General features: G+C 43.9%; 1 protein-coding gene across 5 annotated transcripts in view; it reads right to left on the reverse strand.

Moving 5' to 3' along the window:
- The window catches only part of TRAF3 (TNF receptor associated factor 3), a 124,647-nt gene extending 106,494 nt beyond the window's left edge, over positions 1 to 18,153 (reverse strand). For 3 of the 5 annotated variants that reach the window (XM_053602483.1, XM_053602485.1, XM_053602482.1), the window contains exon 1: positions 17,835 to 18,152. The gene's annotated coding sequence lies outside the window, so the exon portion shown is untranslated. Of the gene's footprint in view, positions 1 to 760; positions 782 to 17,834 lie in introns of those variants that run through there. The other 2 variants (XM_053602486.1, XM_053602484.1) reach the window with 2 other exon arrangements.
- Positions 18,154 to 18,851: the final 698 nt, after the last annotated feature.

Genomic DNA, 18,851 nt, shown 5'->3' on the forward strand with positions numbered 1-18,851 from the left:
CTCACCCTTCTCATTCCTGCCTACTTTACACATAGGCTCAAATGCCCAGAAGTAACTTATTTGGGAAGAAAGGCAAAGTATGCTTGGGAAACACAGGAGTAGATGGCTTCCCAGCCAGAGATGGTGGGGGCTCTCTGTGCAGGTGCACACAAAGGGCACCCACAGAACATAGGCAGACACAGCTCCTCCTTCATTAATCCCAATACACTTGGTTCTTCTGGAGCCAAAGACATAGATTTCTTGTTTCATTATTTAAATCTGTTCCCTCACTCCTCTGTGACTTCCTCACATGTGCTCCCTCCCAGGTATGTTTCAACAATCAGTTGAGACAGGGTAAGAAGGCAGGGTTCACAGAAAATGAGATTTGTATGTTAAAACTAATGCATACAGACCTCTGTACATGCTGTCAAATTATCCCCCACTTTTATAAATAAAGAGCCATGTCTTTATTCTAATAAGTCTCCAGGGGATTTACTAGAACAATCTAGGGTGAAGAAAAGGAAATGTGGGATATGTAGGCTTACTAATACTTTGATGAATTTCTTTTTTTTTAAGAACAGAGAGAAATACAGAAAATCCACAGTATTTTTCCAAATAAAAATGAAGGTTTCAAATAATTAAATGAATAGGAAGAGCGCTCACACCTGTAAACTTAGTACTCTGAAGAAGCTGAGGTGGGAGGATGAAATCAATCTGAGCAATAAGACCCCATTTCTACTTTTAAAAAGAGAAAAACTTAGCTAGGCATAGTGACACACACCTGCAGTCTCAGCTGCTTGGAAGTCTGAGGCAGGAGATCGCTTGAGCCCAGGAGCTTCAGGTTGCAGTGTGCTATGATGATGCCACTGCACTCTAACCAGGGCAACAAAGTAAAACTCCGTCTAAGAAAATAAAAAAAAAAAAAGGAAAATTTATGGACCTAAAAACTCTTTTTTTTTTTTTTTTTTTTGTAGAGACAGAGTTTCACTTTATTGCCCTCAGTAGAGTGCCGGGGAGTCACACAGCTCACAGCAACCTCCAACTCCTGGGCTTAGGCGATTCTCCTGCCTCAGCCTCCCGAGTAGCTGGGACTACAGGCGCCCGCCACAATGCCCGGCTATTTTTTTGTTGCAGTTTGGCCAGGGCCAGGTTTGAACCCACCACCCTCAGCATATGGGGCGGGCGCTCTGCTCACTGAGCCACAGGCGCCGCCCTGGACCTAAAAACTCTTGACAAACAGGTTATCAAGGATGGCTGCTGAGGAAGTATGTAAGACATATTTTATACAGACAGTTAACTTTCTATGAATGGGTATATTCCAAAAGTTTATTCATTAATTCTTTTTATTTAATCATTCTATTTTTTTACTGACCTCAGTCAACCTCATATTCATAAATTTTGGATTCAGAACACAGAAGGCACTTTCTCATAGAAAATGGGTAACTATGCCCATTTTAGGGAGTCTCCACTTTAGCCCATAGTAGTTTTCAGACATGTATCTGACATATACTACTAAGAGCACAATAGATTCTAACCACCACACAGGTAATAGATTAAATAAAAATAAAAATAAATAAAAATAAAAAATAAATAAAAATAAATTCTTCTCTCATTAACAAGTAGAGTTCGGAGCGGTGCCTGTGGTTCAGTGAGTAGGGCGCCGGCCCCATCTGCCGAGGGTGGCAGGTTCAAACCCAGCCCCGGCCAAAACTGCAACAACAACAACAACAAAAAAAAATAGCCGGGTGTTGTGGTGGGTGCCTGTAGTCCCAGCTGCTCGGGAGGCTGAGGCAAGAGAATCGCGTAAGCCCAAGAGTTAGAGGTTACTGTGAGCCGTGTGACACCATGGCACTCTACCCGAGGGCCATACAGTGAGACTCTGTCTCTACAAAAAAAAAAATAAAAAAAGAAGTAGAGTTCGGCTCGGTGCCTGCAGCTCAAGCGGCTAAAGCACCAGCCACATACACCAGAGCTGGCGGGTTCGAATCCAGCCCGGGGCTGCCAAATAACAATGACAACTACAACCAAAAAATAGCCAGGCATTGTGGTGGGCGCCTGTATTCCCAGCTTCCTGGGAGGCTGAGGCAAGAGAATCGCTTAAGCCCAGAAGTTGGAGGCTGCTGTGAGCTGTGATGCCACAGCACTCTACCCAGGGTGACAGCTTGAGGCTCTGTCTCAAAAAAAAAAAAAAAAGTAGGGTTCACATGCCCTTTTCTTAAATCTAAGAGGCCTCTGTGGCTTCTTTGATCAACAAAACATGACAAAAATAGAGCTACACTGATTCCAAGCCCAAGCTTAAGAGACTGGCAGCTTTCAAATCCTTTCCTGGAACCCTCACTCTAGATGTCTTGAGCTGCCTCATCAGAAGACCAACCACCTTAACAAAGAGGCCATCTACAGAGCCCTTAAGACCATATACAGAGGGAGGGGCCACTAAGCCTGACCTTCCTGTCCAACCACGGGACACTTAAACAATCTTGGACCCTTACAACCATACCAGCCACCAGAAGAATGCCAGTGAATAAGCTTAGTCAATGCCACAGGAAGCAGAAGAACTACCTAGCTGAGCCCTGCCTCATGAGCCACAGAACTATGAGATGTAATAGATTACTATTTTAAGTCATTGATGTTTAGAGTGGTTTGTTACTCAGCAATTATTATCTGGAACAATCTCTGGCTTTTTCAGGAAATGAAAGAAATATAGCTCTTTCCTGCTCTAGCATCAGGAATAGAGTTCCCTTCCCTGGTTCTCCACTGGTAGACACAGGGCTCTGATGGTAGCGTCAGCCATGTTTTTCCCTAGCTGTGTGCCTTGGAGCTAATATTACAGCAGAAGTATATATGTGTTGAGAACTAGGGAGGTACACAGTATGATCATCATCAAAGGATTCTCCTGTCTGTTTTGAAACCATCCTAGAATTTTCTATATGCTCCAAGTTAGGGGAGGACAGCTTTCAAAATTCTGAAGAAATACAATATATAGTTAAAATACGGTTGGTATGCTGATACTAAAGCCAAAGATACCACAAGAAAAGAAAAACTGGGTGACGCCTGTGGCTCAAAGGAGTAGGGCGCCGGCCCCATATGCTGGCGGTCGCAGGTTCAAACCCAGCCCAGGCCAAAAAACAAGAAAGAAAACCACACAGATGTAAAAATCCTGAACAGGGTGGTGCCTGTGGCTCAGTTGGTAAGGCGCCAGCCCCATATACCGAGGGTGGAGGGTTCAAACCCGGCCCCGGCTGAACTGCAACCAAAAAATAGCTGGGCATTGTGGCGGGCGCCTGTAGTCCCAGCTACTCCAGAGGCTGAGGCAAGAGAATCACTTAAGCCCGGGAGTTGGAGGTTGCTGTGAGCTGTGTGATGCCACGGCACTCTACCGAGGGCCATAAAGTGAGACTCTGTCTCTACAAAAAAAAAAAAAATAAAAATCCTGAACAAAATAGTGGCACACTGAATCCAATACCACATTAAAAGGATTATATACCATGACAGTGGGATTTATTCCAGAAATGCCAGTGTGATTCAACATATCAAAAAAAAATCAATATAATACACTACATCAACAGAACAAAGAGAAAAAATACATACCATCTCAAAAGATGCACAAAAAACAATGGACAAAATTCAACAACCTTTCACAAACATTCAGCAAACTAAGAATGTTATCTTTAACATGATAAAGGACACTTATGAAAAACCAAAACAAACAAAAACACCAACTCACACTAACTTCATCAATGACAGAAGACAGAAAGCTGGGGCGGTGCTTGTGGCTCAAATGAGTAGGGCACCGGCCCCATATGCCAAAGGTGGCGGGTTCAAACCCAGCGCTGGCCAAAAAAAAAAAAAAAAAAGAAGACAGAAAGCTTCCCCTAAGATGAGAAACAATGTGAGCATGTTTACTTTCCCCACTGTTATTCAACACTGGAATCCTAGCCAGAGAAATAGGCAAGAAAAAGAAATAGAAGGCATCCAAATTGGAAAGAAGTACTAAACTATTTCTATTTGCAGGTGACTCAATTCTATATAAAGAAATCCTGGCTAGGCACAGTGGTTCATGCCTGTAGTCTTAACACTTTGGGAGGCCAAGGTGGGAGGATCACTAGAGCCTAGGACTTCAAGCCTAGCCTAGCCAACACAGTGAGACTCTGTCTCTAAAAAATAAGAAAAAAAAAAAAAAATTTACTGGGCATAGTGGTGTACCCTGTAGTCTCAGCTACTCAGGAAGCTAAAGCAGGAGGATCACTTGAACCCAGGCATTTGAAGTTGAAGAGGGAGAGGGAGAATCCATAAGAATAAAACATCTAGAAGTAAATTTATCCAGAGGTGAATGATTTATACATTCAAACTACAAAATATTTTTGGAAGAAATTAACGATGTAAGTAAGTGGAAAGATACCCCATATCAATGGATTGTAAGACTTAATACTTTTAAAATGGCAACTCCCCAAAGCAATCTACAGATTCAATGCAATTACTATCAAAATTCTCAAATAGCCAAAGCAATATTTAAAATGAAAAACAAAGTTGAGAGATTCATACTACCCACATTACTTCAAAACTTACTACAAAGCTAAAGTAACTAAAATAATGTGGTACTGATATAAAGACAGACATAACATATATAGCAGCGAAACAGAATTTAGAATCCAGAACTAAATGTGAACATCTACAGTCAATTTGGGGTTTTTTTGTTTGTTTTGTTTTGTTTTTTTGAGACAGGGTCTCAAGCTGTCATCCTGGGTAGACTGCCATGGTGTCACAGCTCACAATAACCTCAAACTCTTGGGCTTAAGCAATTCTCTTGCCTCAGACTCCTAAGTAGCTGGGACTACAGGCGCTGGCCACAACACCTGGCTATTTTTTGGTTGTAGTTGTCATTGTTGGCAGGTCCAGGATGGACTCGAACCCACTAGCTCTGGTATACGTGGCTGGCACCCTAGCCACTGAGCTACAGGCGCCGAGCCTTTTTTTTTTTTTTTTGAGGTAGATTCTTGCTCTGTCACCTGAGCTGGAGTGCGGTGGCAGCATCGTGGCTCACTACAGCCTCAAACTCCAGGGTGGGAGCAATCCTCCTGGCTCCCAGTAGCTGGGACTAGAGGCCAGCTCCTCCATGCCTGGCTTATTTTTCTATTTTTTGTAGAGATGTGGGTTTCAGTCTTGCTCAAGCTGGTCTCAAACGCCTGGCCATAAGCAATCCTCCCACCTCAGCCTCTTGAAGTACTAGGATTGGGTGGGCATGGTTGCTCACACCGGTAATCCTAGCACTCTGGTGGCCAATTAGGGTGAACTGCTTCAGTTCACAAGTTTGAGATCAAACTGAGCAAAAGCAAGACTTTGTCTCTACTAAAAATGGTAAAACTGAGGCAACAGGATGGCTTGAGCCCAAGAGTTGGAGGCTGCTATGAGCTATGATGCCCCGGCACTTTACCCAGGGCTTTTTGAGACTCTGTCTAAAAAAGAAAGTGCTAGGATTACAGGCCTGAGCCACTGTATCTGGCCAGGCCAATTTATTTTTAACGAAGTGCCAAGACCATTCAATAGGGAAAGAACAGTCTCTTCAATGAATGGTGCTGGGACAATTAGATGACTACATATAAAAAAAAAAATGAAGTTGAAGTCCTAATGTGGTGCATCTAAAAACATTAGATCAAAGACCTAAATGTAAGAAATAAAACTATAAAACCTTTAGAAGAAAACATAATGATAAAGCTGCATGCTCTAGGATTTCACACCAAAGCCCAACAAAAGAAAATAATAAATTGGATTTCATCAAAATTTAAAACTTTTGTGCAAAGAACAGTAACAAGAAAATGTACGGAGAAAGCCTACAGGATGGTAGAAAATATTTGAAAATAATATATCTAATAAGGGTTTAGTATGCAGAATATATAAAGAACCATTACAACTCAACAACAGAGGCCAGGCATGGAAGCTCATGCCCGTAATCCTAGCTCTCTGAGAGGCTAAGTAAGGCAGGTAGATTACTTGAGCTCAGATGAGCCTGAGCAAGAGTGAGACCCCATTTCTATTAGAAATAGAAAAACTAGCCAGGCGTTGTGGCAGGCGCCTGTAGTTCCAGCTACTTGGGAGGCTGAGGCAAGAGGATTCCTTGAGCCCAAGAATATAAGGTTGCCCTGTGAGCTAAGACACCACAGCACTCTACCCAGGGCAACAGAGTAAGATTCTATCTCAAAAAAAAAAAGAAAAGAAAGAATCAGATTAAAACTGGGCAAAGGACTTGAACATAGACATTGCTCCAAAAACATGTATATGCAAATGGCCAATAAGCACATAAAAAGACATTCAATATCACTGGTCACTGAGGAAATTTTAATCAAAACTACAGTGAGATATCACTTCCTACCAACCAGAATTAGCTTTAATCAAAACCCAGAAAGTATTAGCAAAGACATGCAGAAATCAGAAAATCAGTAGTAGAAGTTAAATAAACACAGAATTACCATGTGAGCAACAATTCTACTCATAGGTATATACACATATCCACATGGAAACTTGTATACAAATGTTTATGGAATTATTTATAATAGTCAAAAGGTGAAAACAATCCTAATGCTCATGAACAGATAACTGGATAAACAAATTGTGGTATATACATACATACAATGGAATATTATTCAAGCATAAAAGGGACTGATACCAATTCATGCTATAACTTAGATGTACTCAAAAAATATTATACTATGAGAAGGGTACCTGTGGGGTGGAACTTTTTGACTGTTGATAAAAAGGGAAAGACCAAGCCAGTAGGGGAGTGGGGTCCTTTGGAATTCTTCTGTGCCATAAGCTCCCGGCTGGTGAATAAAGCCCTTCCTCTCATAAGAAAAATTAATAAATAAATATTACGCTAAATAAAAGCATCTAGATAAGAAAAGTCACATAGTGTATGATTCCTTTATATGACATATCTAGAAACAACCAAATTCATAGACTGCAAACAGATGAGAAGCTACCAGAAGATGGAAAGAGGGGAGATGGAGTGATTACTTAAGGACTATGGGGTAACGAAAAAGTTTTGAAATCAGAGAGAGCTGGTAGTTGCACAACATTGTGAATATGCTAAATACCACCGAACTTCACATTTTAGAATGGTTAATTGTATGTTACATAATTTTGCCTGAATAAAAGAAAATGTTGGCCTGTTAATTTACTGATTCATTTATACAAATACTTGAGTACATATATCATAAGCTAGGCACTCTCCTGATACATAGGTTAAGTAGATGGACAAACATTTTCTGCTACAAAGAAAAAAAGCAAGGTAAAAGATTAGGGAATGACAGCACAGGCTATTTGGAGATTCCTCCAAAGAGGTGAAATGAGGTGAAATTGGAACACAGATCTAGGTAAACTGAAGAATATTATTCCTGCTAAATAACAAAACAAAATTAAGTACTAATTATGATTTTAAACTTATCAAAATTTGTCATATGTAAAAATTATTTTCTTTTAAAAAGGGGAGATATCTAAATACATATGTTCCTTTTAATACAGATATATCATGAATTTAGTTTCTAGACATTATACTATTATAAATATAATTTATTTACAGTCCATTAATGTTCTTCTACCCCCACTTATAAGATACTTTTCCAGGACCAAGCCATATTCCCAATAGAACTAGTTGACCTTTGTTAACAAGTCATTCCCTTTATGAATCATTCAGGAAAAGGGGGGAGGGGAAGAGGAATGATTGCTTCCAATTATAAGGTTCTCATCTCATATTTTCACTTTTAATCCTCACAATACTTTTTTTTTTTTTTTAAGACACAGTGTCTCACTCTGCTGCCCAAGCTGGAGTGCTGTGGCACAATCACAGCTCATTGCAGCCTCAAACTCTTGGGCTCAAGTGATACCCCTGCCTCAACTCCCAAGTATCTAGGCCTACAGGTGTGTGCTACTACACCTGGATAATATTTTAAATTTTTTATAGCGATATGGTCATAATATATTGCCCAGGCTGCTCTCAAACCCCTGGACCCACCCTGGCCTCCTAAAGTGCTGGGATTACAGGCATGAGCCATAGCACTCAACCCAAATATTTTATTATTATGGTAAAAATACACATAACAAAATATACCACCTTAACAATTTTCAAGTATACAGTTCAGTGGTATTAAATACATTTATAATATTGTGCAACCATCACCATCATCCATCTTTATAACTCTATAGTTATCTTTTCTTTTTTTTTTTTTTAAGAGACAGAGTCTCACTTTATCACCCTTGGTAGAGTGCTGTGGCATCGCAGCTCACAGCAACCTCCAGCTCTTGGGCTTAGGCGATTCTCTTGCCTTAGCCTCCCAAGTAGCTGGGACTACAAGTGCCCACCACAACGCCCGGCTATTTTTTTTGTTGCAGTTTGGCCAGGGCCAGGTTCCAACCCACCACCCTTCGTATATGGGGCCACCCCCATAGTTACCTTTTCAAAGTCAAGAAAATTGAGGTTCAGAGAAGATAAATAACAACATAGTTAGCTAAAGGAAGGGCCAAAACGCAAACCAGGTCTGACTCCTTCCACAAATAAACTCATTTTTCCTGCACACACCTTAAGCCAGAATGTGTAAATACAAAGAATGAAGGGACTCTACCCTTAACATGTATGTTGTCTCCACACTGGAGACTCATCCAAGAGGCACCAAACATCTTTCAACTTGGAGAGGGCAGGAAAGACTCCTAGGACATGAGGCTTCACTGTCTATACCCTGACAAGGCCAACTTATCTAAGAACAAAGAAATGTACCCTCCATCACCCCACCTAACCTAGTGGCTTCAGTATCTAGCTGTGTCCCATTAATCACAGACCTTCCAGAAGCAGGTACAGATGGCCAAACAAGCCCCCATACTTTAGTCCCGTCACACTGACTCTTCTGAGTTCCTTGTTAGAAAACTTTATAGCAGTTTTAGCAGAAAAGCCATATAAAATTTTCTCCAAAATAGCCAACATCCTGCTGGGGAAACCTGCTAATTGTGGAAAGGGCTTCTTTGCCTTTAACTTGTATTTCCATAAGCAATCTGTAGTTATGAATAGATGCTGAGCTATAACCATTATGTTCTCTACAGAGTGACCAGGCCTTAGGGACTTGTTCATCAGTAACAAGTTAATGTTTGTAAAACCCTGTAAAAACAAAATGACTAAATACTATCATTATTACTAGACTACTGGTTTAAACGTAATTAAGAGGGAGAAAGGAGAAAAAAACCACATTTGTAAATTAGGTTAGGGAGTACTACTTAGCAAGATGTAAGCAACATCTGAACCACAGGGGTAAAGAACATCCTAACTGAATTTGTTAAAGGATATTGAATGCAATTTTGCTGCAATAAGAAAATAACTTAAAACATGGAGTGCTGATGAGAATAATAAACCAACATAGGCAAAACAGATGTTGGATGAAAAGGAAAGGCTGCATGAAAATGTATACTGGAAACATATACTTTTTTTTTTTTTTTAAACGAAGCACTATATAGTGGCAAAACCAAAGTCTAGACTCTGAAAGCAAAATTTAAAAGTCTACAATCTGGGGCGGCACCTGTGGCTCACTCGGTAAGGTGCCAGCCCCATATACCAAGGATGGCAGGTTCAAACCCGGCCCCGGCCAAACTGCAACAAAAAAATAGCCAGGCATTGTGGCGGACGCCTGTCGTCCCAGGTACTCAGGAGGCTGAGGCAAGAGAATCACCCTAGCCCAAGGGCTAGAGGTTGCTGTGAGCTGTGACACCACAGCACTCTACCAAGGGTGACAAATTGAGACTCTGTCTCAAAAAAAAAAAAAAAAAAAAAGAACAAAGTCTACAATCTGAACAACACCTAAAATTTGATTGCAATTCAGTTTCAACTAACCATAGAGTGGTGAAAACATGAACTCTGAAGATCAACAAGCCTGTTGCTTTTGTTCTTTTCTCTTCATCTGTAAAAGGGGATAATTCCTACCTCTACAGTAAGGGTGACACAAAGGTGACACCCAGAAGTGGCCAGTTCCCTTTTCCAGTGCCCTCTCCCTGAACAACCACCATGGGGAACCACTTCAGTCTCACAGGTCCTCTGACCAGCCATGTTTCTCCTACTCCTTTGCTAGCTTGCTCATGCTCATCTTCTAATACTGTGGTCCCCAACCCTGGGGCTATACATGGGTACCAATCCATGGCCTGTTAGGAACCAGGCTGCACAGCAAGAGGTGACCAGAGAGCAAGTGAAGCTTCATCTGTCATGGTCCTCACCACCTCCAGATGGGTCCACCTAGTTGCAGGAAGTTGTATAATATTATAATATTTTATTATATATTACAATGTAATAATAATAAAAATAAAGTACATAATAAGTGTAATGCACTTGAATCATCTCCAAACCATTCCCCTACACCCTGTCCCAGTCTGTGGAAAAATTATCTTCCATGAAACTGGTCCCTGGTGCCAAAAAGGTTGAGGACCACTCCTTTAGTTACTTCCTTGGGAAACATCTCCAACTAACCCAGGTCCAAAATCCACAGTGTCTCTAGATCCACAGCACCTCTGGTCTACTGTCATGGCACCTACCACACTGTGCCATACACGTAACCAAATTATTCTTTGACTCATTCATCACACAATAGCAATCAGATAGCATCTTACTTAACTTTTTTAGCTTCAGCAGCTAGCACAGCTCCTGGCACACAGTTCTCAAAAAAATGTAGGTAGTTAAATAATTCTCAATTATCCCTAGGTAAAATTAGAAGCCAAGCAGCTTTCATGGGGCAAATCTTGGGAGTATGAAAAAAAAAAATTCAGGAAAAATCCTTCTCTGAGTCAACAGCCCTTGCTTTGTTTGCCATTATTTGACTTGAGAGAGTTAGTTACCCATTCTGAGACTCAGGTGCCTTCCACATAAAATGAGAGAATTCAATTAGAAAATATCTACAGTCCCTACTAACAAGATCTGACATATCTTTATATTCTAAAATCTTAACATTCTCTACTACATCTCAATCCTCTATTACTATGAAAATTCACATCTGTAGAATGTTTATCATCCTTCTCATTCATAACAAACAAGTGTTGTCTATGGTGTTATTAGTCCTGTTATACAGATGAGGAAACCAACTCAGGCTAAGCAGCTTGCCCAAGGTCATTCCACTAAGTACAGAGGGCAGGACTGGAATTCAGACCCTCAAAGCTAGTGCTCTCCAGCATCCCACGGTTCTCAAACTAGGAAGGAAATAACCCCAGAGGTACATGGTAGGATTCCAGAGAATTCCCTAGAATTCCAGGGGAGCCAGGGATAAACACAATACACAATTAATCTTACTAAAAGATGTGGGGACAAAATGGGTTTATATTAAAACAATGAGAAATATTACTGATTACAATGTAAAATTCACATTAAATTTTAAGATAAAAAGTAATAGGTTTCCCTCCACTCCCACTCCCAAGGAGAAAGTCACACAGAAAAGAGAAAATTCACATTAACTTTTAAGATAAAATGGGAGTCTCCTTGGGACTCCCACTCCCAAGGAGAAAGTCACATACAAAAGCCTTTTGAAACGTGAACACTTAATTTACCCCATAATAAGCTTTCAAGCAGTAGGCTATATTAATCCAAAATGAGAGAATTTAATTTGCAGCATAAAGTTATGACTTCTGGGCATTACTGGACAAGGAAGGGTTTAAGAAAACTAGCTTGTCTATCCTTCTAGTCATCAAAAGCACCCAAGAAAGTTACATAGTAAATGAAGTTTCCCATCATAAAACTCCCCTATGCAACAAACTCCAGAGCCAAACTATCAGAACAAGAAAAGGAGAGAACCCTAACCTCCAGGAGCAGTCAAGGAAGGCAGATGCAAGGCACATTCAATCATGGATATATATTCCAAACTACATAGAACCACTGTGGGGTATCTGTTATCCTCCTCTTGTCTCCCAAACCTGCAGAATCTGGACACAGTGACCAAGAGCTTACCATGTTCCTGGCCCTTTACCGTTATGCAGGCTACCTAATGGGCATTAACCTTGCAGAATACAAAGTTTATCTCTGAAAACTTCCATATAATTAACCATGACTCTTGGAGATGCACGTTCTACCACTCTGATGCTGTTGTCCTAAAGTATTATCCTATTTTGGATAAAATAAATTCAGCTTTTCTCTCCACTTAAGAAATCAACTTTCTCAGCTCAGAAACAATTCCTCTTCAAGGGAAAGACATACAAAAAAAAAAAAGAAAGAAAGAAAGAAATCAAGTTTCTAATAAATATGTTTTGGGGCATTGCCACAGAAACAGTGCCTCACCTGGAAAGGAAATGAGTATATCAGAACAGCAGATCCTGATATTTTCCTTAGTAAAATGGCCTCATGAGAAGTTACCAAACAACCTCCATTTAATTTTTTTTTTTAATGGTCAAAACCAGCATGTAACAGATCCTAGAAAAAAAAGTGAATCATGAAATGAAATGTAGGGCTCAATTACTTTTCCTTGAGAATTAAAGGAGATTTAGGGCTCGGCACCCGTAGTGCAGTGGTTAGGGTGCTGGCCACATACACCGGGGCTGGCAGACCCACCCAGGGCCTGCTAAACAACAATGACAACTGTAACAAAAAAATAGCTGGACATTGCGGCAGGTGCCTATAGCCCCAGCTACTTGGGAGACTGAGGCAAGAGAATTGCTTAAAGGCCAAGAGTTTGAGGTCGCTGTGAGCAATAACGCCACCTCACTCTACCGAGGGTGACTCTTATAAGCCCAAGAGGTTGCTGTGAGCTATGACGCCACCTCACTCTACCGAGGATGACTTTTTTTTTTGAGACAGAGCCTCAAGCTGTCACCCTGGGTACAGTGCTGTGGCATCACAGCTCACAGCAACCTTCAACTCCTGGGCTCAAGCAATTCTCCTGCCTCTGCCTCCCAAGTAGCTGGGACTACAGGCGCCTGTCACAACGCCCGGCTATTTTTTTGGTTGCAGCCGTCATTGTTGTTTGGAGGGCCTGAGCTGGATTCGAACCCGCCAGCTCAGGCATACGTGGCTGGCACCTTAGCCGCTTGAGGCACAGGCGCCGAGCCCCAAGGGGGTGACTCTTATAAGCCCAAGAGTTTGAGGTTTCTGTGAGCTGTGACACCACCTCACTCTACCGAGGGTGACATAGTGAGATTCTGTCTCAACAACAACAAAAAAAAGAGAGATCTAGGTCATTTCAGGTCAGATGACACAGAGCAGTAGGTTTGGGTGAAGGAGCTTTTTAATATTTATATTCCTTCTGAGAACCCCAACATCATTTTTTGAGACTTTCTATCTACAACAAGAAACAGAAGGAACAGCAATGTGCTGCCACCAGGGTTAGGGCCCACTTCTCTGTTCCCCTCCAAAGACCATGCCCTTCACAGTGGCAGACTACCCAACCCACTTGAGCTTCAGTCACAAAAAGGTCTGGAGAAAGAGCCAGAGCACAGCACATACAACTTCACAACTGGAAATCCACTTACCAGAAGCATGGCCAGCACCACATCCACTGGCAAAGAACAAAAGGATAACAAACTGTCAGGTCCCAGCTTACAAAAAAAAAGGGGGGGGAATCCTCTAATTATCACTTGTAGGGCCTTAAAGAGGGTCTAGATGACCCCCTTGAACCAGAGCTTTCCTGATGCTGGGGCTCAACTCAATGCCACTTCCTAGAATCCTTCCCTGACTACCTCAGCCAGCCAAGAGCTTTCCTTTTTTCTTACAGTGAGTTCCCACCATACTTCCAGTCTTCTACACAGTCTACTACTTCATTTCATCCTAAATTTTATGACTTTCTAGTTTCTTCCTGGTGGGTCTTTGTTCTCAGCGGAGTAGCCGGTTCCCTAAGCACAGATGGTGAATTTTCACTTTTCCTTACTGTTTCTGCCACAGCTCCTGTCCTGGTACTATCTCAGTCAACTATGCATCTCCTCTCACTGAGCACAGGGGCTAAGATGCCACCTTATTCCTGCAGATCACACCCTAATTGCTGGGTGCTATGTCTCACTCATCCTAACACAATAAAGCACAATAACTAAAACATTATGGAAACTCAGGGCACATTATCTGAGCATTAATTACATGAGAAAAAGACTCCCAGGTCTCAGTTAATTATCCACTTTATCGGGTGGCGCCTGTGGCTCAGTGAGTAGGGCGCCGGCCCCATATGCCGAGGGTGGCGGGTTCAAACCCAGCCCTGGCCAAACTGCAACAAAAAAATAGCCGGGTGTTGTGGCGGGCACCTGTAGTCCCAGCTGCTCGGGAGGCTGAGGCAAGAGAATCGCGTAAGCCCAAGAGTTAGAGGTTGCTGTGAGCCGTGTGACGCCACGGCACTCTATCAAGGGTGGTACAGTGAGATTCTGTCTCTACAAAAAAAAAAAAAATGATACACTTTATCTCAAGGAATACAGAATACAGTAAGAATTCTCACCTGATTCCTGGAGTTGACAGAAACCAACAGGTATCTACATTTATGACATCCCACTACCTACCAGCTTACTCAAGTCATCAGCACAGGCCAACAAAGTTTCCTCAAAGAAAGGTTTTATGCTTAATGATAGAAATCTCATCTCCTCCCCAGGTTGGTCTGTCCCCACCCCACCCCCACCCCATTTCCTGGAATCCTGTTGTACAGAACTTAGATAGTCAATAAGGCTTTCTAAAATGATAGTCATTTTGTATTTTTAATTATGAATAACAGATAGTACACAAGCACATATATTTTCTTATTTTTCTGTTTAAAATTGAATTTTCTTCTATTCCCATTAGCTCCTTTGTGACCAAAAGCCTGCTGTTGTGGTGCAAATCACACAGCACCTATGTCCATTCTTCTCCCTCTATTGCCCTCAGGGCATCTGGGCCTCCCTCCCTCTGGCTTCATTCCCCCTGTTCAAAGAAGTCCAAACACCATCTACACATTCAGGCCTCAGCTGCCTCTCTATGGTATCTTTCTCACTCAGTAGTTCTCTTCCTACTTTCTCTCTGTCTCTGAAGTCAGTTGACACCCCATGCACCAAAAAAAATCCAATAACTTTTCTTCCTCTATGAACACTGGCAAAACAGCATACAAGGGTCCTGATTCCATGGAATCAATACTGAGAGCCTTGGTCATGACACATCTCTGTTAACAGTTCTTAAAATGACCATTGCACGGAAGTTCAACTATTGCATAATATTTGATAGGTTAGATCACTTGTTGGACAGTCTTGCTAGATGAAGATGAAAAATTAGAGATGGGCAAATTTAACACAATTTCCTCTGTTTGCTTGAGCTAGCTCAGACTTACAATGCCACAGTGAGAGTTTTATCTTTCTTGAAGTACAGCTTTAACATCATAAAAAATGATTTTAAGGGCGGCACCTGTGGCTCAATGAGTAGGGCGCCAGCCCCATATGCCGAGGGTGGCGGGTTCAAACCCAGCCCCGGCCAAACTGCAACAAAAAAATAGCTGGGCGTTGTGGCGGGCGCCTGTAGTCCCAGCTGCTCCGGAGGCTGAGGCAAGAGAATCACGTAAGCCCAGGAGTTAGAGGTTGCTGTGAGCCGTGTGACGCCACGGCACTCTACCCAAGGGCGGTACAGTGAGACTCTGTCTCTACAAAAAAAAAAAAAATGATTTTAAGAGAATGATATAGGGTGGCGTCTGTGGCTCAGTCGGTAGGGCGCCGGCCCCATATACTGAGGGTGACGGGTTCAAGCCCGGCCCCAGCCAAACTGCAACCAAAAAATAGCCGGGCGTTGTGGCGGGCGCCTGTAGTCCCAGCTACTCGGGAGGCTGAGGCAAGAGAATCGCTTAAGCCCAGGAGTTGGAGGTTGCTGTGAGCTATGTGAGGCCACGGCACTCTACTGAGGGCCATGAAGTGAGACTCTGTCTCTACAAAAAAAAAAAAAGAGAATGATAAATCATTCTCATCTATCCTGATAATACCCCAAAAAGGATCTTCTAGATTTAAATGGTGAAAAATTAAAGATATTCAAGCAGAGGTGTTTAGAGAATCTAAATCCCAAACACAGGGAAAAACAAGCAGCAGCTCAGATGTGTCAGTTAAATGAATGATTTTTTTCAAGGCACAAACATAAGCAGGGAGAGCAGAGACATTTTAATGGTATTAACAATTGGTCACTGCTATTGCCTGTTTCTAATGGAATGTCTTTGTAGCCTTCTCACTGAGGCCATCTTATTAATTCCAAAAAGCATCCAAGGAAAACAATTGGTCTTCTTTCTCCCTCACAGAAAAATGCATATAAATGTCTCAAGGAAAAAAAAAAAAAACATGCTGGCGTTCTCCCTGGCCAGCTCTCTTTGCTTTCCTGGCTTCTGTACTGTGACAGCTGGAACAGATGGCGTCTGGGTGAGACACCTTACATCTTAGACCTCATCCATGATCAGGTCTGATATTAACTAGTGATGCTGGAATCCAAGCGTCCCCATCGCTAGCACCTACTCTTAGGGATTTCCAGTCTCAGATGATATTTTCCAGTTTTCATACTAGTAAGGCTTATTTTGTTTTGGCCAAAGAATTTTAATCTTTAGACTAATTCTTAGTATTTATATTACCACAATACAGCAAAAGGATAAATTTTTCTTCTCATTTGAAAAAAAAATGCTGAACACTATTTTGCCAGACATGATACATACGATGCAGTCTTTTAATAGGCCATTTTCAAAGATGTGAAAGACCTGAGAAGATTTTTAGACCAACTGAAATTCCACCTATCTCAAAATAAAGATTTAACACACACATACAACAAAACAGAAAACATTTCCAAAGGCTTCCCCAGTTTGTATTCACAGCAACTGCTAAAAAAAAAATTATGGCTCCTCTTCAGTTATATGCTATAAATGTAAATTAAAAACCTACTACGACGATCCTCAATATAGCCTTTATGACTCCACAAAAATAAATTTAGAAATATATAAACATACGCACATCTCATTCTGAAAACGGATTCAGACCTTAATACAATACACGTGAAATAAAACTGTTTCCTTCAACGGACCACTAACTGAAGCCTTCTTAAATTTCAAAGCACGTCCACACACTTCATACATTTCCATTTTGTTGCTGTTTCAAATTAAAGGTAAATAATTTTCCACAGAGGACTCGCTCTAAAGGCCCAAATATTAAATCGACGTCCCCAACCGGGGCTGACAGCATAGAAACATGGCAAAACATACGTGAGCAACAACTGGCGTCTAAAGAGGAAAATGTAAACACCGTGATAGGGATAATTTTAATTATCTGCGCCTCCGGGAGCCCATTCTGACCTTTAGCATTAATCGGAGGCAGAATATGTGGATTTTGCCCAAAACTGGATGCCAGTGCCCGCCTGCCTTCGAGGCCACTGCAGCTCTCTGATTATGAATCAGTCAGAGGTTCATCTGCAGTGGAATGACTCAGTATAAACTTTTAAATAATGGTTTTTAAAAACCCCACCTAAACTAGCCCACGATAAGCACGTTCTTCTATGCAGATACCCTAATCGGCCCGTCTCTCACTGCCGTCTTAGCCTCGCGGGAGATGCTGATTTCTCAACACCCCGTGGGGGTCACGTTCGTTAAGAGGCCTCCGCACCCCGTTTCCTGAAAAGCTGCGGCCCCAGCCCCCCTCGGCCCGGAGCCGAGCTCCAGGACAAAGTTTTTCGAAGTTGAGGCGTTGCGGGTGCGGGAGAGAACCCGGCTGGGGAGGAGAGCTACGGTGGCGCCGCACTCGCCAGCAGGACCGGCCGGGCCTGAGCCTCGCCGGGCCCGCGGGCCCCGCCGCCGAGGGTGTGGGATGGAGGCGCCGGGACAGAGTGGGCCCCTCTCCTGGGCCCATCCACCAGCCGCGGCCCCCAGCCCGCCCGCGCCCTGCCTGCTGAGGATCCTCACCTCGCAGTCCGCGCCGCTCGGCAGGCTCAGGAGAGCCGGGCGCGTCCTCCGCCGCGGTCCGCAGCGTCCTGCTCCCCGGGCAGCCCCATGTCGGGGGGCGGGGAAGGGCCGGCGGCCGCCGCCGCGCCGCCGGCTGGAAAGTCCCGGCTGGGCTGCAACCCCGGCTCGCGCACGCGGCGGCCGCGCCGCGCTCTCTCGCGCCCTCACGCACTCTCTCGCAGGCACTTCCTCTCCCCGCTGGAAATCCCCGGCGCGCTCTCCCGCCCCGCCCCTGCCGCCCGCGCGCGTGGGAGCGGCAGGAGCCCGCGAGCGCCACCGGCCCCACGCGCCCGCCGGCCCCCGCGCGCCCCCGTGGTCCGCGCGCGCCCGCGGTCCGTTGCTAAGGGCCTTCGCGCCGGCGCCCGCCCGCCCGGCCTTAGCGACGCCTGCGCCCCCGCCCCCTCCGGCCGGCCCCGCCGCGCCGCCCGCGGGCCTCCCTAGCTCCGCGCAGCCCCTGTCGCTGCGCGGCTTCGCGGGCCCGCCTTTCCGGGTCAAGCAGCCACGCGAGCCGCGTTGGGGCCCGAGGACGCGGGGTTCCTCGCGGCGGGGGCTGCGGGCGGCCCGCGCTCGCCACTCGCACACTCGCTCACGTTGCACCCAGCTCGCACACATGCTCCCCCCAGTGTCACCTGAGCCTACACATAGGCTCATCTCCACTCGCCCTCACACAGACACAGACACGCTCAGTTCGACACACATTCTCCTAGCCTGTCACAGGCACACACACCACTCACAGTCGGGCTCCCTCACACACGTGCACATGCACACTCCCATCTCCCTCACAGGGAGGTGGGTGGGGCTGGAGGTGACTCAAGCCATCTGGGCCCCTGCTCTTTTTTATGGAGGAGGGAGGGATGGCTTAAACATTTGTTGGGCTGCAGTTTCCTTTTCTTTCCCTGGCCTGGTCCTAAACTCAGGAGCTGGGTCTTGGTGTAATGAGGACCAGGACTGGGGTGGCCATTTTGGTGCGAGTCCCCT

Source organism: Nycticebus coucang, chromosome 9 (genome assembly GCF_027406575.1).
Source record: "Nycticebus coucang isolate mNycCou1 chromosome 9, mNycCou1.pri, whole genome shotgun sequence".
Taxonomy (NCBI): Eukaryota; Metazoa; Chordata; class Mammalia; order Primates; family Lorisidae; genus Nycticebus; species Nycticebus coucang.